Source organism: Oryctolagus cuniculus, chromosome 5 (genome assembly GCF_051225735.1).
Source record: "Oryctolagus cuniculus isolate XC-2025 breed Fujian yellow rabbit chromosome 5, ASM5122573v1, whole genome shotgun sequence".
Taxonomy (NCBI): domain Eukaryota; kingdom Metazoa; phylum Chordata; class Mammalia; order Lagomorpha; family Leporidae; genus Oryctolagus; species Oryctolagus cuniculus.
In genome coordinates this window covers 50,657,709-50,680,841 of record NC_142871.1, presented here as the reverse complement: position 1 = coordinate 50,680,841, position 23,133 = coordinate 50,657,709, and the positions used below count along the sequence as shown (strand labels likewise).

General features: G+C 38.7%; 1 long non-coding RNA gene across 5 annotated transcripts in view; it reads left to right on the top strand.

Moving 5' to 3' along the window:
* The window catches only part of LOC103349875 (uncharacterized), a 124,899-nt gene extending 103,112 nt beyond the window's left edge, over positions 1-21,787 (top strand). For 4 of the 5 annotated variants that reach the window (XR_016234514.1, XR_016234515.1, XR_016234512.1 and 1 more), the window contains 2 exons: positions 19,396-19,463; positions 21,560-21,787. This is a non-coding gene — a long non-coding RNA (uncharacterized LOC103349875). Of the gene's footprint in view, positions 1-18,881; positions 19,007-19,395; positions 19,464-21,559 lie in introns of all 5 variants that reach the window. The other variant, XR_016234516.1, reaches the window with a different exon arrangement.
* Positions 21,788-23,133: the final 1,346 nt, after the last annotated feature.

Genomic DNA, 23,133 nt, shown 5'->3' with positions numbered 1-23,133 from the left:
CTAGTTTTTAGGGAAACAGGATGATTCACTGCTTTTCCAGAGTCCAGAGAGTCTGAGAGCTCTCCCTGCTCCAGGGCCTAAGGGATACACCTGCCAAATCGAAATAGTTACCATTTGTGTTTCCTTAAATAAATGTTCAGGGAAATGCGCTGTCATATGCAAGAAGCTCTGGTGGCCTGCCTGGGTAGCCCAGATTTCTGAATTGAACACCAGCATTATGTGATTTGGACACTAGTGTTTTCCTGATCACACACAGTATGGGTGAGTAAAAGGGGGAAGAGACTAAAATGCCAAATTGAATGGGGAAGGATTTTCAGTAGGGAAGATTTCTTCATGTGATCATTCTCCTTTCAGAAAGCAAATTATTTGGTGCACACTAAAATATCAGAAACTAGGGAATCATTTTTATTTCAATCATTCAGTGACTATTCTCTGTTTGGATTCTGTGCACCCAACACTGTATTACTTGGCTTTTCATATGCACAATAGCTACAAAATTTAAAGCATCCAAAGTAAAATCAAAAGGCAGGTTGCTTCCATCAAAAATTCTTTAAGATTTTCAAGATGGTGACTAGAACATGAAACCAAGTGTCTTACCCTTCTAAGTGTGAGGCCCTGTGCCAGATGCAGCTTGTCTGTTCCCGAAGCCAGCTCTGACTTATGTGCCTGGGAAGCTCCCTTTTAATTCTTTCCCTGATCATTTCACGATAAAAACAGGGGGAACCTTATTTACTTTTCATATGTCTTGTTTTGTTGTTGTTTTTGTTTTTGACAGGCAGAGTGGACAGTGAGAGAGAGAGAGAGACAAGCAGAAAGGTCTTTCTTTGCCGTTGGTTCACCCTCCAATGGCCGCCGCGGCCAGCGCGCTGCGGCCGGTGCACCACGCTGATCCGAAGGCAGGAACCAGGTGCTTCTCCTGGTCTCCCATGGGGTGCAGGGCCCAAGAACCTGGGCCATCCTCCACTGCACTCCTGGGCCACAGCAGAGAGCTGGCCTGGAAGAGGGGCAACCGGGACTAGAACCCGGTGTGCCAGCGCCACTAGGCGGAGGATTAGCCTAGTGAGCCGCGGCGCCGGCTTTTCATATGTCTTATGGAACAGTTCTATGAAGGAATTTCAAAAAGCCTATGGAAAATAGAATTAAAAATAAATTTATTTTGATGGAATAAAATTTGAACTTCATGTATAATGTTCTTGAAATGCACATTTCCAAGAACTTTTTTTTTCAAGATTTATTTATTTATTTGAAAGTCAGATACACAGAGAGAGAAGAAGAGGCAGAGAGAGAGAGAGAGAGAGAGAGAGATCTTCCATCTGCTGTTTCACTCCCCAAATGGCTAAAACGGCCAGAGCTGTGCCGATCCGGCGCAGGAGCCAGGAGTTTCTTCTGGGTCTCCCATATGGGTGCAGGGGCCCAAGGACTTGGGCCATCTTCTACTGCTTTTCTAGGCCATAGCAGAGAGCTGTATTGGAAATGGAGCAGCCAGGATACAAACTGGTGCACATATGGGATGCTGACACCGCAGGCGAAGGATTAACTTACTGCGCCACAGTGCCAGGCCCTCCAAGAACTTTTTGAACATCCTCAGGGTAGGTAGCCCTGGTGATTCTTCCCTGATATTCCTTCCCTAGACTGTTATTGAGCCACAGGTAAAACAGCTCACAGTTTGCACTTTTTTCAAAGAAGAAAATTCATTACTTTTAATAATATGTTATAATGTAGTTATAATATTGGATAGTCTGCAGTCATTAAGTAATTAGTTAATTATAAAGGTATTTCCCATAATGATTTCCATGTTAAAATTTTCCTTTTTCCTGTGTTTTCTTATTATTGTTTCAAACTTTCAGCTGGTAAGTTTATAAATTCTTTTGTAATAGATGTTGCATGCAGTTAATTTTGACTTAATTTGCGTCCTGGATTATAATCATCTACAACATAGCAATTCAATGTACTTAAGCTGAGGAAGACAATTGGCTGGTAGTGTTTCAAAGGGATACAGTGATTTTTACAATGCCTGAATTTGAGAATTGCAAGTATTTATTATGCAAAACCAGAGGGAATTGGTTTATCCTGAGGGGAAAATGGCAGTTTTCTACAGGCTGTATAATGTACCTTAAAATAATTTAAGTAATAAGTTTCATCCCAGCATTTTCATTAACTCAAGCAACATGTATTATAAAATACTTCAGGCTGATGAATCATAAAAATTCTATTTTTTTTAAGAAAGAGGAACTTACATAAAATATTTAAATGGAAAATGTTCTATAGAGAGAATAAAGATTTCTGAGAATTATTTGTAAAAATTATCCTTTATAGCATCAATACTTTGTCTGAAATTTAATGTATGATTACACTGTGAAGGTCATCTCTTTTTCAAGAATAAATGTCTGAAGTGATTTGTCTTCCTTTGTGGATTCCTTTTCCCACTTTGGTGTTCCCGTGGACCAGACTCCTCTGCAGGGCTGTCTCTCACTCTCCCATTTGCAGGTGTCACTGTGTCAAGTACAGGGACAGCCCTGTGCCAGGTGCAGGCGGCCACTGCTGCTCTGGACTTACAGGCTGCCATCCACAGGCTTGCTCAGGGGCACTTGGTTCTTGAACCAGTAGAAATCTGACTGGCAATACACTGAAGCTTCATTTCTCACCAGTGGGAATGATTAGATAGTCTATTACTCCGCACTCATTATCTGGTAGTAAGTGGAGATCTGCATCTTTACCTCTACTTACCTTGCGGTCTTCTTATTAGGTACAGCCAGTCTTCCGTAAGCTTGATGCACTCTGGTTTCCATGCTAGCTTTTTCCTGGAAATGAATAATGGGTGATTGAGTTGGCTGATACTGAATCTTCTGTCCATGTTGCTACTGGGTGCTTCTCTCTGGGCTGTATCTTACTTCAAAGATACTTGAAGAGAGACTTGAATGTCTACCAAGCATAATTTTTTCTTTAAGATTTATTTATTTGAAAGAGTCAGAGTTACACAGAGAGAAGGAGAGGAAAAAAGAGAGAGAAAGAGAAAGAGAGAGAGAGAGAGAGAGAGGTCTTCTATCCGCTGGTTCACTCTCCAATTGGCCGCATCGGCTGGAATTATGTCGATCCAAAGCCAGAAACAAGGAGCTTCTTCTGGGTCCTCCAAGTGGGTGCAGGGGCCCAAGGACTTGGTCCATCTTCTACTGCTTTTCCAGGCCATAGCAGAGAGCTGGATTGGAAGTGGAGCAGCCGGGACTCGAACTGGCACCCATATGGGATGCTGGCACTGTAGGCAGAGGCTTTATCCGCTACACCACAGCACCGGCCCCTATCAAGCATAATTTTACTCTGCTTTCCACTTCACTAGACAACTCTTCCATGGACTGGACAAGCTTCTGAGGAAACATGCATCATTTTTCCAAGGATTGCTTTTTAGAAGTAATTATACATATTTGTGTCATACAGTGTTATGTTTTGATCAGAAATGCATACTTTAAAAAGGAGAGCTAATATTATTATGTGATTTTATTTATATATCTACGAATCTATATTTACATCTAGGACCAAAGGAAGCTATTTATGACAGAAGTTTATTTTGGTTCACAGTTTTGGAGGTTCACAGTCCAAGTTTGGGCAGTCCCCTTGGTCTGGTTTCTGAAGAGGGTGGTGGATGGTGGAATGTATGTAGAGAGAGGATCACATAGTGAGTCAGGAGCACCAAGCACAGCTGGGCTTGCCTCAGGCCAATCAACCTTCTCATGAGAACTACCTTGAGACAGCATGTCCTCAACAACCTGAAAAAACTTTCCTCTTGTCCCACCTCCTAGCCACCACAACTGAACAACCAAATGGTAGCTACCTGCTTCTGAAATTGTGCAAGTAATAAATTGAGCCCTCAAGCTACACTGCTATCCTTTAGTGAAGTCACTTTGGCTTTGAAGCCTGTGTACAAAGCAGTCATTGTTGGTAGCTATTTGTGACTGATCTTGATTTTGTTTCTTTAGCACTTATTTTGTACTTCAAGGTGGTCACACAGACATATTTGTTGTTATCCTAAAGACTGATAGATGCATTCTCTACATGGGTTTAATGACATAGCCAGATAGGCATTCTTTTAGTTATCAAAGAAACTCTGAGTGAAAAGTTAATTTTGGCAACTTTAAAGTTATTTTCTGCTTGCTTTCCATTAAGATGTGAATACTTCATTGAAGATTTCTTTGTTTATAGTACTTTTCTTCTTCCAATACCAAATAAGATGTTGTTAGTAGGATTTTCTGTTAGAATACATTTTAATCTGTGTACATGCATATCTCTTCTAGGAAAAGACAAAAAAATATTCATTCATTATAGTCCAGGGATACATGAAAATGAGGAAAAGGCTCTCATCTAAAAGATAGTAAGATATTAATATCATAGAGTATCAGGCAATATGTAGAAATAAAAATCAATAGTATTCTGCCACTATTTAATTTTTATTGTATTTATGATGAGCTGTTAAATATAGTCAACCATGAAGTAAGAATTCAAAGAACTTAGACTTTCAGAAGTATTTTACTTGGGGGTAAAAATAACTTAGCAATAGGTATGATTTCCTTTGGTCCTCGAGTGCTTATGTAACTGTGCCCACCTGTGTAAGCACACAGTTCTGAACAGATAACCACAGCTGTGACATTCCTGACTGTTCTGCCCAGAAATTGTTTCTGATATTTTCTGTACTCTTTCTAGACCTGCTGCTTCCTGCAGTCATGTTTTGGGTGGCCCCTAACTTTACCTGTCTGTTCCAGGCACCTACCTTAACAGTACTTGTTCTTATGGAAAAGTTATTCAATCTTTATCTCACCACCAGATACAATATTTTCTTATTTACCTGCTGCATTCATTATAGCAGTAAGAAAGAAGTTATTCCGTTCCTCAGTTAAAAAAAAAACCTTAAAAATGTAGCTGTCTTACCTAAGTAAGTAGAGTGCATATAAGAAGCATCCCTAGCACCCATTTTATTGAGTTATTATTATCTTCAGAGCATACAGGTGAAAACTGTAGGTTTCTAACATACCTGTCCTTCTTTTGATGTTTCACACTCCATTTAGAGGAGAATTATGGAACAGGAATGTTCATCATATATTTAGAGACAAGCTATAAAGGACAAATGTTCCAGGAATATAAGAAGTTCACCCTAAGTCCTACATGACTGATCCTGATCTTTTTTCTAATTATCTGGTTGGTAATGAGTGGAGAGAGGGAGGGAAGGATGGAAGGGGGGGGGAGAGAGAGAGAGAGAGAGAGAGAGAGAGAGAGAGAGAGAATAGTTTCCATCTGCAGGTTTACTCCCCAGATGGCTACAACAACTTAGACTGGGGCAGGATTAAAGCTAGGAGTCAGGAGCTTTGTCCTGATCTGCCACATAGGTGCAGGGGCCCAAACACTTGGGTTGTCTTTTGCTGCTTTCCCAGGAGCATTAGCTGGGAACTAGATTGGAAGTGAAGCAGCTGGGATTTAAATGGGTGTTCATATGGGTTGCTGGCATGGTAAGCAGTGGCTTAATCCACTACACCACAGCTCTGGCCACTTTTGGCTTTAGAAGAAAATGTAAAGGCAATGAGGAAAGGGGATTTGGGATGGCATGGGGAAGCTACAAACCAAGAGGCTGAGAAGCAACAAAGATTTGATCTACTTCAACAAGGTCCTGAAATCAGCTCTGCACTGATCACAAGTAGGCTTGGGACTGCACTTCTCATTACTTGCCCTCTTTGGCTAAAATGATTGAAAGTGAACTGTATGTGCAGATTTGGGAGTAAACTCTAAAGATCAAAGTGTGTAAGATTCTGTCCAGTAGTCAGTCTGCAGTGTGCTGTAGGCACCAGTGAGTCCCGATTTCCTTCCCAGTCTCATCTCTGGCCCTCTTTTGTCTTGGTGTTCCTCTTCTCAGTAAATGGTATCTTTGTTTACTTTGGTTCTATATTCTTCTATCTTTGGTCATCTTTGGTTCTATCTTCTATTTCTCTCAGGCTATAGGGACACCATAAAATGCAAATTCATTCCCATAGCCTACTGGCCTATAGGACCTGGCTGCTGGCTAATCCTTGACTTCATCTCCTTTATCCTCCCTTTCCACATTTTCCATGTGGCACCCAAATGTCATTAACTCTTTGCTGTTCCTGAAATACATACACATGTTTCACCTCAGAGCCTTTGCACATGTGGGTCTCTCAGCCTATAGTCCTCTCTTTTTGCATATCTGTTATCCATTCGGTTCACCTCATTCAAATCTCTGCCTATGTAGCACTGCATTAGGGGGCCTTCCCTGGACGTGTTGTATAACGTCACACTTCCCATTATTGTATATCCTGCATTATTTTTTCCATTTTAGCGCTTAAATGTCATGATATAATAATATGTACTATTATGTTATGCTATGTATATATATATATGTATTGATTTATTATATATCTTCCCCACTAAAGTATGCTGTATTCATTTTCTTGTATCTATTATTTTTCTTTCTGCTATTCTAGATTTTCTTTTATCTATTATCTAAAGATTTGTTGAATCGATAAGTAAATCAGTGAACAAGCAGGTGAACTTCTTAGGAAGTATCCATAACTTGGAACCATGTACAATAAAATAATTTTATGGCTAAGGCAAAGGGAAATAGCTACTGTGAACTATATGCCCATCTTTTAGAGAAGTGCCTTGACTATGTGGCACTGTAACTCTGTTGGCTGGAATGTCTTACACTTTTTTGTGTGATCTGGTGAAACTGATCTCTATTTTATGGCAGGCACCTCCCCTGCCTTTCTAGAAGAGTAAGAGCTTCATTTTCTTTGCTTCATTGGTGTTGTCATTCGTTTACAACATCACTGTGCCACTTTGACCCACTGTGGTACTTTCTAGACCTGCTCCCCTGATAGCTTGAGATTTTTCATAAAGACAAGTGTTGCTTTATTCATTCCTGTCTTGGTGTGGCACAGAGTAGATTTTTCTGAAAATGTCTCCATCTGTACATGATCTTTCTACTGCTCCAATTTTAAAGTAACCTTTGTTTCTATCTGCTTTTTTTTTGGTACATCTTCCTGCTGCGTTATCAATGTGTAGCATCTTAGAACATCTTAGAACTATGTGGGAGGCCCTTGTACCACAATAGCTTGTGCTTAGGGAATGCTCAGATATAATTTTTAAGTTGCACTGAAGAACACATTGTCTTAGGCTTCTAAATGAAGACTTCTTATTATTTAAGTGAGAAATTGCCTGCATGTGATGACTGTTCAGCATTGGTTTAGAGATCAGAATATGATGTCTAACTTATTTCCCAATGATTATATAATTAAAAATGGATTACGTTTGTATCTTCAAAGAGGGAGGAATAAATGCCATGACTTACATGTTCGCTTATGTCCTATTCAAAATCTAGTACATTTCCTATAGTTTCATATGTAATTTTCAAAATCATCTTACTTGATCATTTTAAGTATGCAAATCCAAATCTACATGTGAAATTTTGCAAGAAGAGAAATTCAGGAATGCCTAAGTATATTACAACCACAACATGATGGGCCACAAAAGACCACAGTACATTAAAAACCAAAATCCTATAAGATTCAAGAGACTGAATTGCTAATAGTGGCATCTGTGGCACTTAGGATTAAGTGGATAGGTTTGATGGTGAGACTACTTTCTGGACTAGTAGGAAGGAATCCGATTATGCCATCTTTCTTTACATGAGATGAAAGTGCTTTCTTTGGGAGGAATCATGACTAACCTAAGAAAATGTAGAGCAAACTGTGGAGTCTCTTCTGAATTCTTGCCTGCTCTATTTTTTACTCATCACAAGTCACTCAGTCACTCTTACTATATGGTTATATTATGGGCTCTGCTCCTCTCTGTAAGTGAATTTAATTTTTTAATTTTTATTTCATTCTAATTTTAGACTAATGTTATAGCAGGACAGACTTTGCAACTGGAAGAATGTGAAATACAAGTTTCATGTGTGTGGGGCCATTGAGAAATCCCCTCCTATTCCTCATGTGGTGAATGGTTTACTTGAAGTGAAAAGAAAGTCAAGGAAAATCTCCCCTTGGTTATTCATTTTGTGAAAATCTGAATCAATGCGGCTAAAGTTTCTCGCTTTATTTTGTAGCTCATATAAATGTTCTTTTCCTCTTAGTCCCATTTGGCACATACTCTTTAAGATATTATATGTATTGTCCGTGATTGAAGGCAATATCCAGTATTTCTTCAGGGGAGAAACAACATTGACTTTTTTGTTAGTTCTTTCAAGTGGAGGTTTAAGACACTTCAGTATTTTGGAATTATATGAACTATAAACCAGGGCTTCCTCGAGGCTGTTCTTATTTTAAGGAGATTATTTTTGTTTTTGCAGATAGTAGATTCTAAATTAGTTAGCTGGCAGAGAAAATATTGCAGAAATAGATTCATTTTGGAGTAGCAAGATGAGCTTTCTATTCTGTAGAGGGCTCTGTTTACTAATCAGTCTGAGTTCCATAGTTTTACTGAAAAAAGATTGTTTGAGGGAAGAATTTAGCCTAGCAGTTAAGACACCCATGTCCTATACTAGACTACCTGGGTTCAATACCCAGTTCTAGCTTCTGACCCTAGATTTCTGCTAATGCATGCAGACTCGGGGAGACAGCAGTGATGGCTCAAGTATTTGGACCTCTGCCACCAAGTGGTAGACCTGGATTGAGTTCTTGGCTTCTGTTTTTGGCTTGATTCATACCCAGCAGTTTCAAGAGTTTGCGGAATGAATCAGCAAATGGTAACTCTCTCTCTCTCCCTTTCCTCCTTCTCTTTCTTGCTTTTTCTCTCCCTCTCTGTCTCCCTCTCTATCTTCCTCTCTCTCCCTCTATCTCTCTCCCCCTCTGTTGTTCTGACTCTTAAATAATAAGTAAACAAGTTTTGTTAAGAACTGTGCTAAATTGTAACTCAGATTCCTTTCATTGAAATAAAACTACTCTGGAAACAACAGGATGATTCCAATCTTTGCTTATTCTGTATCTCCATAGAAAGTTCATGAACTATGGGAAGGAAAATTAGAATATAAGCTTATATTCTAATATAACAGGTTATATTGTTCTTATTGTTTTTCCAAGAGTCTAAAATAGCTTGCAGCATAAATATAAATTTAATAAGTTCTCATTAAATGAATGAAGATTAGTGGGTTTTGCATTTATAATCTTATTCTTTATGTTGAAGATGTCCCTTGCAGCTCTAAAACACAATGATTAAGAACAAGCGTTTTGGCAACAAGGAGTCCTGGATTAACTATTGATTTTGGCGAAGTTACTATATATTCCTTTAGGCCTCAATCTCTTTATCCAAAAAGTTGATAAATGGAGTGCTGTATATAAAGCCCTGTGGAGTATTTGGCAAATAATAAGTTATTGATAGATGGGCTTTATTATGAATAGTGGATTTTGTAGGACATTTGCTTGTAGTGAAGAGAACAAAAAATCTACTTCAACTAAATAGAAAGGATTTAAATGACAAGTCAGAATTTTTTTATCCTGACTTTTTATGTTCCCTGCCTGAACCAGAGCTATAGCTTATTCTTGACTTGAGGCCTCTCTTTATTTGTCTGGAGAACTGAGTTAGGATATTAGGGGTCTATAATGTGAGTACTTAATGTTTTTGCAAAAGATAGAATTGAAAAAAGTTCATATGGGGGCAAAAAGTTTTGAAATCCATATATAGATTATTTTTTCACAATATGCATTCTCCATGAACTTTGGAAGTATTCTCATTAAAGATAGTGATTGCAGGCAAGGTTGGGGGGAAAGGTAACCATGAACACAGTTGGTAGGAATGTAAATTTGGAAGGCAGTTCACTGCAACGTTAAATACATAAAAATCTTATGATCCTGAAACCCACATCTGTATATGTATCTGAAGGTAGTGAAATCAGGATCTTGAAGATGTATCTGCACTCTTATATTCATTGCAGCATTATTGATGATAGCCAAGATACAGAAACAACCTAAGTACCTGTTTGTGGATGAATGGATAAATAAGATATGATACATGCACACACACACACGCACATATACACATGAGAATACTACAGGAATTCATGTAGAAGTAAAAGACAAATTAATTTTGGTGCAAATGTTTTTTCATAACATACAATTTCCAAGAACTTTTTTTTTTAAAGATTTATTTATTTATTTATTTGAAAGTAGAGTTACACAGAGAGAGGAGAGGGAGAGAGAGAGAGAGAGAAAGAGAGAGGGAGATCTTCCATCCGATGGTTCACTCCCCAGTTGGCTGCAAAGGCTGGAGCTGTGCCGTTCTGAGGGCAGGAGCCAGGAGCCTCCTCTGGGTCTCCCAAGCGGGTGCAGGGACCCAAGGACCTGGCCATCTTCTACTGCTATCCCAGGCCACAGCGAAGAGCTGGATCAGAAGAGGAGCAGCTGGGACTAGAACTGGTGCCCATAGGGGATGCCAGCATTCCAGGCCAGGGCTGTGCCACAGCACTGGCCCCATCCGGGAATTTTTTGAAGACTCCTTATATTTATCAGGCACGATTGTGCTTCCTGGAAAGGGCCATCATGGTAAAAGAGAAAACTTGAGGCATATTGCCTTTGTCAAAGTCAAAAGTAAAAGAAGGTCATGTTGAGTATGCTGCGTATAGCAGGTCAGTTAACTCTGAGATTGAGTTTTAGTATAGAGATCTTAAATAAGAGTGGAAAGGTACTAATATAAGCTAAAAATGAACACCAGAAACACCATTTAACTAAAATACTCTTCAGTCTTTGAAAACTTATGCTATCATTAGCATCATTGGTTTTAACAGCCCTGGTAGTTGCAGTGATAAGAAGATGACTTGGGCAAAGATATCAGTAGCAGGACACAGGATGCCTGGCTAGCCACAACCAGCAACCTTAATAGACATATCTTCAGCATCTTTAGTCCACTTGGCTCCCTTGGTTGCACTGTTAGCATTGCCACAGCTGTTTGCAATTACCAATGGTCTCAAGAGATTAAGTAAATGACATTGAGATGGACAAGAGAGGAAAATGTTGGTGTCCAGCCACGTGCTACCAAATTACATCTGATGGGTTCCCAAACATATTTGTGAGAAATTTGAGGGGAACTCATTCTCATACCATTGTAAGTAAATACAGATAAAATAGAGTTTTGGAATTGTTAATATAATTTTATTTTATTTTATTATTATTTTTTACAGGCAGAGTGGACAGTGAGAGAGAGATAGAGAAAGGTCTTCCTTTTGCCGTTGGTTCACCCTCCAATGGCCGCCGCGGCTGGCGTGCTGCGGCCGGGGCACCATGCTGATCTGAAGCCAGGAGCCAGGTGCTTCTCCTGGTCTCCCATGGGGTGCAGGGCCCAAGCACTTGGGCCATCCTCCACTGCACTCCCGGGCCACAGCAGAGAGCTGGCCTGGAAGAGGGGCAACCGGGACAGAATCTGGCACCCCGACCGGGACTAGAACCAGGTGTGCCGGCACCGCTAGGTGGAGGATTAGCCTAGTGAACCGCGGTGCCAGCCCAGCTTTATTTATTTATTTTTTTTTTTTGACAGGCAGAGTGGACAGTGAGAGAGAGAGACAGAGAGAAAGGTCTTCCTTTGCCGTTGGTTCACCCTCCAATGGCCGCCGCGGCCGGCGCGCTGCGGCCGGCGCACCGCGCTGATCCGATGGCAGGAGCCAGGAGCCAGGTGCTTTTCCTGGTCTCCCATGGGGTGCAGGGCCCAAGCACCTGGGCCATCCTCCACTGCACTCCCTGGCCACAGCAGAGGGCTGGCCTGGAAGAGAGGCAACCGGGACAGAATCCGGCGCCCCGACCGGGACTAGAACCCGGTGTGCCGGCGCCGCTAGGCGGAGGATTAGCCTAGTGAGCCGCGGCGCCGGCCGCCCAGCTTTATTTTTTGACTGTAGACTGCGAAGGGTGGTCTACTTTGAGAAGAAATATGTCAACATTTGCATTGTTGTTACAGAAAGCTCAGAAGATGATGTTCACTTGATAGAAATTCATTGTTATATGAATTTCTGCATCTAAAGAAAGTGCTTGATTATCATTCCTGAAAAGATATTATTTTGGAAGAAAACAAGATTCATATTTTGGGAATTTCTATGTATTTCTGATTTTTCTGTAGAATCATTATAAAACTCCTTTTGAGAGTTATCCAATAGAAATCTGATCTCTCATTTTAGAAGGAGGAAGGAAATTATACATCAACTACACTTAGTGTTGCTCTATTTCCTCTTAGGATTATCTTTACTAGACAATGCATATGAAGAATGAATTAAAGTGTGTTGGTCCTAAGGATGGGAAAAAAGATGACATTATGCCATACTTTTTTTCTCTTTTCAAAGTTTAGAAAATATAATGGCATGTGTGTTTTTATTTTATTAGATTTTTTCTATCAGTGAATATGTTCATTACTATTATTATTGCATTTCACAAGCTATATTTTATATTTTGATTTAATACAATAGCAACTCAGTATATTTATTTAAAAAGAAAGTTGCTAAGTGTCAGTTCTATCTAAACTGAATGAATCTGAATAAAATGACTAGGGTTATTTGTTTTGTAATGTATTGTGAGCCTGGCAGCCACAAGTCCTGATCCCTTCATACACTTGACTAGTATAATTCTAGATAACTCTCTGTGTAAATATATATGCAATGATAGAAATAATTTTAGAAATACAGAAGTGGTTACATATATGACTTCAAAAATGAAAAGATTGTTAAATCTAATGTTGAAAATTTAATTTTACAGAACTAAAACAGTGATATAATTATTACCTAATTCCAGATTAATCTTTATTTGTTAGATATATTGGCTCCTGAGAGGTCTCTCAAAAATTTAAATATTTGTTTGATGTTTATATCACAAATTTTTAAATATATATTTCAAATTTATAAAATATGCATTGATTCATTTTAAGGGAGATGGGGGGTTAGATTATAATTGAAGATTTAGATTGTTGAATGCAGAGAGAGAGAAAGAGAAGGAGAAATTGACTATGAGTCAGATATTTGGTGCAGAGATTAAATTGCAGCTTGAGATCCCTGCATTTTCTATTGGAGTCCCTGAGTTCAAGTCTTAGCCCTACTTCTGATTGAGCTTTCTGGTAATGTACACCCTAAGAGGCAGAAGGGGATGGTTCAAGTGCTTGGATCCTGGCTATCCTTGTGGGAGAGCCAGATGAGTTCTAGGATCCTGGCTTTGACCTGGCACAGGCCTGAACATTGTAGGCATTTTTAGAGTCAACTAGCATACTCTTTAGCAATCTTTCCCCACTGTCTCTGCCCTGTAAATAAATAGATAAGTAAAAAATAGTAATAGAATACATGGACACTGTTTAATAGATGTAGTTACCACAGACCTAGAAGTGATAGAAAGACCTGACATTACCCCTCTGATCTTCCTAATAGAGGGTAATCTTATATTAGTTGGCTACTGATGTGCAAAACCATCTAAAAGTTAATAATTTAAACAATAGTTAGTGTTCATGAACTTGTAGTTCAGATGGATGATTTTCTGAACTGCATAGGGTTTGTCTGATCTTAGTTGAGCTCACTCATGCCTCTACTGTCAGCTGGCACATCTGACATGTTTGGGGTCCAATAGATTACTGTCTAAAATGACAGGAATGGCTAGGCTAATCTAGAGGGATATCTCTCTAGAGGGGTAACTCCAGCTTCTTTTTGTAGAAGCTTGGGAGGAAGCTAGACATGGAGGGGAGTGGAGAGGAGGCTATTACTGCATAATAAACCAGACCAAAAGGTAGTACTAAAAGCTCTTTTACTTTGTTATTTTTCATGAATCTAGGGGTTGCCTTGTCAGTTTTTATCTTAGCTGGGCTTGCACATGTCTGAGTCACTTAGCTGAATGGTTGGGTTCTTCCTGGAATAGGATATCAGGAGGTTGGTTGCTTTTGGCCAGCTGAGTGGCTTATTATTCCGCAGACTAGTTTGGATTTGTTCTCATAATTCTGGACCAAGTTTCAAGAGACAGAAAGTAGAAATGTTTAAGACTTTGAATATCACAGCTTAGAAGTGGCACTCTGCCACTTCTGCCCATTCTATCAGCCATATCAAATCATAAGAGCAACCAATTTCATTACTTCCTGAAAGACACTACAAATTCATATTACAAAGGCATGGATAAAGGTTGCCGGCGCCGCGGCTCAATAGGCTAATCCTCTGTCTGGCGGCACTGGCACACCGGGTTCTAGTCCCGGTCGGGGTGCCAGATTCTGTTCCGGTTGCCCCTCTTCCAGGCCAGCTCTCTGCTGTGGCCCGGGAATGCAGTGGAGGATGGCCCAAGTGCTTGGGCCCTGCACCCCATGGGAGACCAGGAGAAGCACCTGGCTCCTGGCTTTGGATCAGCATGGTGCCCCGGCCGCAGCACGCCAGTCGCGGCGGCCATTGGAGGGTGAACCAACGGCAAAAGGAAGACCTTTCTCTCTGTCTCTCTCCCTCACTGTCCACTCTGCCTGTAGAATAAATAAATAAATAAATAAAAAATAAAGGCATGGATAAAGGGAAGGGTGGAGAAATGGGGACATTTTTCACATAAATATTCCACAATCTAAAACCCTGAGTAACTGGTTTCTTAACAATAGTAGAGATGGCCTTTGGGGTTTTGTGGAGTCAGTTCTGTGGATTATCGGCTGAGGCCTTACTTCTTCCATCTTCTCATGAAGGGAGCATACTGGTACTCAAGGCATGTATTAGAATGTGGCTGATGACAACATTGGATAATTCCTAAAATACACTGGACTTTATCTCCATTGCTGCCCCCTACAATTCCAATATTTAGGATAGATTCATCTCCTTGAAGCATTGTCCAATGCTTTGCTAACCCTGCATCTTCTGTAAAATTTGCCAGTCCAGCAAATTGAAGTCAAGGTGTGGTGTGGTATAACCCTTTCTGGTATTTCAGGAAGAATGTGGGCTAGGTATTACAGATTTACTATTTTAGTGGTATAGTATTTTGGCATATTAACCAATGTTTCTTTTTCTTATACTACTGCTTGGCTTCCCTGTTCCTTTCTCCTCATTTTTCCTAATCCACTCTGTACAGGGCTAGGGATTACATACAACAACAACAACAACAAAAAAATCAATTCTTAGCATTTTAAACTTAAGAGGGATGGAGGACCTTATTACATCTTGAAAAGCCATGAGTGTGGCGTAAATGGTAGGTTATTTTTACTACTTAGCCAGATTATCCTGCCTTTGGAAATAAAGAGAATGTCAGTCAGATTGAGGGAAGGAGTGAAACTGAGGAAAGGGAAGAGTAAGTGGGTTTCTGTGAGTTCCTGAGAAAGGGGTACGTACCTGGTTTATCTGTAGGGTTGAAGCCCTCTGTGTTAAGGGAGCACTAGAAATGCTGAAAAGTTTGAGGTCTTTATGAGAAGAGACACTGATGCTTTACTATCCAAATTATAATCAGGAGAAACTAGATTCCCTTGAGAGAAATGGGTCTAACATGGAGCCAGAGCTGGATCATGATCCTAGATTAGGGTGATATATAAACAGGCGGGTCCTATATCTCACTGTAAGGCAGGAAAATGGGTAGATGTGTCTCAGGTTCCTTAGTCATGGTCACAAGGGCTGGCAAATCTGTAGACACCGCGGCCTTCTGGTCATGCTGCACAAAGAATACATTGGCCAGGACAATAGAAGTCTTGGAGTGTCTACTGATGTCCACAGCAGATTGGCTTCATCTCAGCCCCCCCCCCCAATACTTGTGCTGTGACCTAAAAAAAGATGACTGTGGTATTCCCTCTTATCAAATTAAGGCAGCAGCCCCTCACCTCTGAACTATCTGCAAGATAATTCTGAATTTGTTGAGCATTAACCCAAATGAGACTAAATTAAATTCAGAAAAGACAGTTTATTTCTACCTGGCAAGATTAATGTTTCTGTTAGTATTAAACAGGGTTTGAGAGTTAAATACACTTATAGAAATACCTCACTTCATTGATTCCAAGACATTCACTTTTTCATATTTTAACATCTGAAATTGAGCTGTAGCTCACAAACTATGGCACATCATAGTTTAGTTGGCAGTGATTTTTCTTTCTTAATGGTACATAAAACAATAGTGCATCTTACAAATGGTGTCTTAAATTTAGTGAAATATGGTATAATGAAAGCTATATCTTTGCATACTTAGGATTTGTAAATGCCAGTAATTCAAGACCTACAACTCATTACTTCTTGACACTTCTCTCTTCCTTTATGTACAATGACACCTTTACTTACAATCCTACTTCAAAATTACGTTGAGAACTTAAAATTGTGATGGCAAATAAAATGGAATGAGCTGGTAGCTGTTGCTCAGAGTTGAGCTGAATGTCATTTCAAAACAGAGTGACAATGACATGGTACCATAGGTCTGTTTCCCAACTGTCATTAGCATTGTCATATTTTATTAAGGGGTTTTCTGCCATTCACCAGCACATGTGGTTCTTCTCTGCATGGGTAGCAGACGGTAGGAGAGCATCCCTGGTGGGCCTGTTCTCGAACACCATGAAAAATCCCAGGGTCTGCTGACCCTTGAAAAATCCAATGACAACTTTATTGAAAGCTAGTGTTCTCTGGAGTACAGGGGTAGAACAATGCCTCCTTAATATTCTCCCATGCATTGAAATTTCCTTTCTTCAGAGATTAGCCTAAAAATTCATTCAGTACTGCAAATCTCAACTTTCTTGTTCTAAGTTTTGTTCCCCCAGAGTGACCCTATGTTTCTTTTTTTAAGTTTCTAATCTTATTTTTTTAACTTTTATTTAATAATTATAAATTTCCAAAGTACAGCTTTTGGATTATAGTGGCTTTTTCCCCCCATAACCTCCCTCCCACCCACAACCATCCCATCTGCTGCTCCCTCTCCCATCCCATTCACATTAAGATTCATTTTCAGTTATCTTTATACACAGAAGATCAATTTAGTATATACTAAGTAAAGATTTCAACAGTTTGCACCCACACAGAAACACAAAGTATAAAGTACTGTTTGAGTTCTAGTTATGCCGTTAATTCACATAGTGTAATACATTAAGGACAGAGATCCTACATGGGGAGTAAGTGCACAGTGACTCCTGTTGTTGATTTAACAATTGACACTCTTATTTATGGTGTCAGACCCTATGCTTTCTTCATGTCTGTCTCCACCAAGTTGTTTTCCCTCTGCATAGGCACTCTTGTCAGCAGGCTTGACCAAGCTGAATGCACGCCCATCCAAAAGTGACACCTTTGGAAGTATAGCTTCCATGGTGGAGTGTCCTAGAATCTGCTTTGTGTTGTGATTCTATTTGAACTTTGTCAGCCACTGTCTATATCTCAATAATTCTGGATATTAAATCTTCATAGCCACATACAGCCATATATGTAATCATACATCTGTCTCATACATGTATGTAATCATACCCACAACATCCCAAAGAAGGTGCAGATATATCCATTGCCAGAGAAATAAAATAAGACTACTAAACAATCATGAATAAATGGGGAGCAAGAGGAGGAAGCAAGACATTAATATTTGCATTGAGTTGTCTTTAAATTGGGAGACTGTACCTCTGGGTGATGCCCTGGTGCACTTTCATTGTAGGAGCATGACATTAAGTTCTCAACGTTCTCAGGGTTTCTCCCAGGACTATTCTGGAAACTTAATATCAGAACCTTACCATGAAGAACTAGAAGAAGTTTTAGAACCTTCAGAGTTTCCAAAGTGAAGGATATGCAAATAAAAACATAATTTTTTTGATAATATTGCCTGTCTCTTTAGAATACTAATCAGATTCTTAGGCTATACAAGTATCTAAATGTTACTGTGTTTTACCCAAGAGTGCCCCCAAACCATCTGATAGGACCAAGAAGAGTGTGGGCTTGAGTGCAAAAAATCCTTTTAGAAAGTTATTCAAATTTGCTTGTGATAAGCATAGTACCACCACATCTTTTTATCTCCTTACCCAGGAAAAATATTTTAAATATTATAAATAACCTTCCTCTGTAACTCGTGGTTTTTGTTCATTGGTTTCTACAAAGAAAATACATTTGATTAGATTAGAATTGCATTATAAATTATTCACACTACAGAAAATTAGCCATGGAATTTTCCTCTTCCAAGGACTCCAAAAAACAACAGAATTTTACAATAGTACTTCGTCTACACTTGGTTGGATTTAGCATAAAAGTGGTGTGTCATAGACCTCTTCAAAGAGGCCTAGCTACTGAGAATTCCAAAGGACCTTGTTCTCACAAAACTGCTTCACCTATAAGTATGGTCCTCTCTCACAGGCTCTAAGGTTAATATTAAAGTAAAAAAAAAGACCACATAAGCTGACAGAATAAAAAGTTATGGGATATGTATTTCTGGTGCAAGAGTTGCTACAATAGTTTTACAAAATTCGGCAATATATATTAAAATCCTTAAATATATCCATAGCTCTTGTATTAATTATAGGAATTTTTCCTAAAGAAATCACTAACTAGTACACATAGAGTTTCTTATACCAAGGTACACTAAAAGGTTCATAGGAAAATGGAATTAAAAGATGAATTTATTTTGGTATAAAATAATACACATTTGACTTGAAGTTTGTGAAGACCCCTTGTGGAAGATGGCTTCTCACTACATTATATTTATTTGCAAAGATCTGAAAACCACATGGATGTTTGACAAGAAGTATCACATCTTTCTGGGACTCACAAATTCTTTGCAGCATCTCCCACAAAAAAGTGAAAGCCATTTTTCCACCCCTTGAATATCACCTGTCTTTGTGAATTGATTTGACCAATAGAATGAAGCATCGATGACACATAAGTTCCATGTGTAGATGTCAAGAGAACTTCTGGCTTCTGTTCTCTCTCTTATGTCCTGCTGCCATGTGAACAAGTCTGTACTAACCTCTTGACCCTGCAGGTGTCTGACATGTCAGTGGATCCAGCTGACACTACATGGAGCCTTACAGACATCCATACTGTTCGTCCACAGAATTCTGAGCAAGTCTTGGGACAGGTTGCTGTTCATCAGAAACTAAATGATATGTAGGAGCATTTTAACTCAATGGGTCCTACAGTATGCTGTAAAATTTACTAGTATCTCACAAGGCATCAATAGAGATTTGGGAATATACTATATAATAATGATCAAATAGGTATATAATCTAATATAGAGCTATGATAAATAATTTGTATACTAATATATTATAAAATAACAAGAGAAATCATGAAAAAGAATACTATCATTAAATAAGCATTGGAAAACTTATAATTACCACTCCTGCTTAAAATGCAGTCATACATATTAACATATTAAAAATGAGCAATTATGCAGTAAATAAAATTTTGAAGAAGATCTTTTCATTTTTACATGTTTATTTTTATTTATTTGAAAATTGGAAAAGATAGCTTCTGTCTATTGGTTCACTCCCCAGATGCTCACAACAACCGGACTTTGGCCAGGATAAAACTAGGAGTCTACAGCTCCATTGTGATCTCCCAGGTGGGTGGCAGGAACTCAAGTGCTTGAACCATCACCTGCTGCCTCCCAGGATGTGCATTAGCAGGAAGCTGAATCAGATGCAACACAACCAGGACTCAAACCAGGCACTTGATCAGCTCTTGTCCTGACGGTTGATGTACAATGTAATACTTTATCCATTTTAGTATTTTTTTTGTTTTAGTACCATTGGTTGAACTCTGTAATTAACACACAATTATTCTTAGGTGTTTAAATTTTAACTGAAAAGTGATCCCTGTTAGGAATTTGGAAAACATTATGCTGAGTGAAATAAGCCAATCCCAAAGGGACAAATACCACTTGTTCTCCCTGATAGGTGACAACTAACTGAGCACCAAAAAGGAAACCTGTTAAAGTGAAATGAACACTATGAGAAACGGTGACTTGATCAGCCCTCACCCTGACTGTTGATGAGCAACTTAATATGTTATCCCTCTTAGTATTTTTTTTGTTTGTTCTACTTAATACCTTTGGTTGAATACTGTAATCAATACACAATTCTTCTTAAGTGCTGAAACTTAACTGAAAAATGATCGCTGTTAAATATAAGAGTGGGAATAAGAGAGGGAAGAGATGTGCAATTCGGGACATGCTCAAGCTGACTTACCTCAAACGGTAGAGTTAGAAACATACCAGGGGATTCCAATTCAACCCCATCAAGGTGGCATGTACCAATGCCATCTCACTAGTCCCAGTGATCAATTTTGATATAATATGCAGGTATTCCAAGCAGTAGCTTTACCTGCTGTGTCCCATTGCCAGCCCCAGCAAATTTTACAAATAGTGTTTCTCATATATTTTTTATAAAGACTACTTTCTTTTCCCCTGTAAATCCTTGGATAGCAGACCAGATGCTACTGCTCCAAGGAACACAGTAGAGGAGAAGCAGTTTAGTATTTACACTTTACACCATTAACCATTATTTCATATTTGCAAAGTTTGTACTAAAAGCAAATGTTTTTATAGGACATAAACCATGACTTCACTTTGTAAAATACATTTCACATTATATATGCTATACATACTGAAACAGTTTGGAAATTAATTTTGATAGGTATATATATTGGGATAGTATGAGTGTGACTTATTTTAATTTTTTAACTTTTATTTAATGAATATAAATTTCCAAAGTACAGCTTATGAATTACAATGGCTTCCCCCCCATAACTTCCCTACCACCCTTTCCCATTCCCTCTCCCCTTCCATTCACATCAAGATTCATTTTCAATTCTCTTTATATACAGAAGATCAGTTTAGCATACATTAAGTAAAGATTTCAACAGTTTGCACCCACACAGAAACATAAAGTGAAAAATACTGTTTGAGTAGTCGTTATAGTGTTAAATCACAATGTACAGCAGATTAAGGACAGAGATCCTACATGAGGAGTAAGTGCACAGTGACTCCTGTTGTTGACTTAACAAATTGACACTTTTGTTTATGGCATGAGTAATCACCCTAGGCTCTTGTCATGAGTTGCCAAGGTTATGGAAGCATTTTGAGTTCACCGACTCTGATCATATTTAGACAAGTTGATAGTCAAAGTTCTCTCCTCCCTTCAGAGAAAGGTACCTCCTTCTTTGATGACCTGTTCTTTCCACTGGGATTTAAAAAAATTAACTTTAAAAAAATTAACTTTTAATTAAACTTTTAATTAAAAAATAAACTTTTAATTAAAAAATTAACTTTTAAATAAAGGGAACAGATTTTATACATACAATTCAAGAGCATCCACCATACTCCCCCTCCTCTTTCTTTTCTTATTTTAATTTTCACAACAACATACTTTTAATTTTCTTCATAATCATAGGCTTAATCATCCACTAAATAAAGAATTGAGCATGTAGTAAGTAGAAGAAACACTGTTCTTCAAGACTATAGACAAGGGCTATGGCTTTTTTTTTTTTTATAATTCTCTGTTTAAAAAATTTAGAATGAATATATTATTTCATAATTTGTTTAAAAATGATGGTTTTAGGGGTCAGCACTGTGGTGCAGTGGGTTAAAGCCCTGGCTTGAAGTGCCAGCATCCCATACGGGTGCTGCTTCTAGTAACGGCTACTCCTCTTCCCACACAGCTCTCTGCTACGGCCTAAGAAAGCAGTGGAAGGTGGCCTAAGTCTCGGGCCTCTGGACCCACGTGGGAAACCCGGAAGATGCTCCTGGCTCCTGACTTTGAATTGGCTCAGCTCTGGCCATTGCAGCCATCTAGGGAGTGGACCAGTGGATAGAAGACCTCTTTCTTTCTCTACCTCTCTCTGTAACTCTGTCTTTCAAATAAATAAATAAAATAAATCTTTAGAAAATGATAGTTTTAAAAGTACAATGCCAAGGTCTTATGGAAAATTTCCAAGTTACTGCTGCCATTGCATGGAGCACTGACAGAGTCTTGCACATTCTTTGCACTGCTTATGCCTTTAGCGTTTCATGAGCCATTCCTTTAGAGAGCTCACGTGCAAATACTATTTATTTCATTCTTATTATTCTTTAACATCTCTAAAGCACAGCCTAAGTGCTAGTTAATCGGTCAGCCAAATAGTGGAGTCCCTTTTAAGAAATTGAAAACATACCTCTAGAGAATATACTGGGCATCACAATATTATTATGTAATTTGTTCTATAATTTTAGTAATTGAAATCTCAGAATACTAAGCATATTACATCTAAAATAGGATTTACTTCCTTTGAGCCCAGCTAATTACTTTGCGTTATAGGTTGTTTAATTCTTGATCAATAAATTACAAAATTCTAGACAAGCCCTTATAAAATACTGTCTGATTAACCATGTTTGTAAAATTTCAGGGTGAAGGATTACATGCACCTTCAAATCTATGTTTCACAGTGTTCATGCTTTTATTATTGTCTTCTCACGTGCTATATATTCACTAAGCTATTACTGAACAACGTGCAATGTCTAAACTAAAACTCCACGCCATAAAATAGCATTATACATTATGCCATAATGCTGGAATTTTATGCCCCCATAAAATTGTTTTAGGAAATGATTTTTGCGTCCAAGCTTTAGGCCTTTTTCCCTTGAGCACATCTCATTTTTAAAGCAGTTTAGCTGGCATTTATTTTTCTTAAAAATCAAACACCATGAAACATGATAGAATATTGATCACTAACACTTACTGTTTTCAGAATCCATTATCTCTGTTATGACAGAGAACTGCATGGTTTGCTAGCTCATGATTCACGGGAAAATTTCAGCAGAGGTCTCCCGCAGTGCACAAGATGGCATCGAAGGCCCAGAGAAGTCCTTGGAGCCCTCTCTGAACCCCAGCTCTTCTTTGCTTAGAGGATGACTTTAGAGTCAAGGTTTTGGCCTGCTCCTAAATACAAACAGCTGTGATGACTAGCAATAACTTTCTTAACCTTCTTTCTCCACATACGACAGTGACATTTTACATTCATGAACTGGAATTTATTTATGATATTTGGAGATTTCCCTGAAGCTGTTGAGGAGAATAAAAAGCATCAAGCAAACAAAATGATAAATCACACAAATCATGTGTTGGTATATTATTAATGCTAGCTTTAACCCAAACAACTCCTCCTCGAAGAGCTCAAAGGGTATAACAAAACAAGGGGAAAACTTGGTATCTTTATAAGAAAAAAAATTAAAGACTATCTTGTTTTTCTCTAAATTT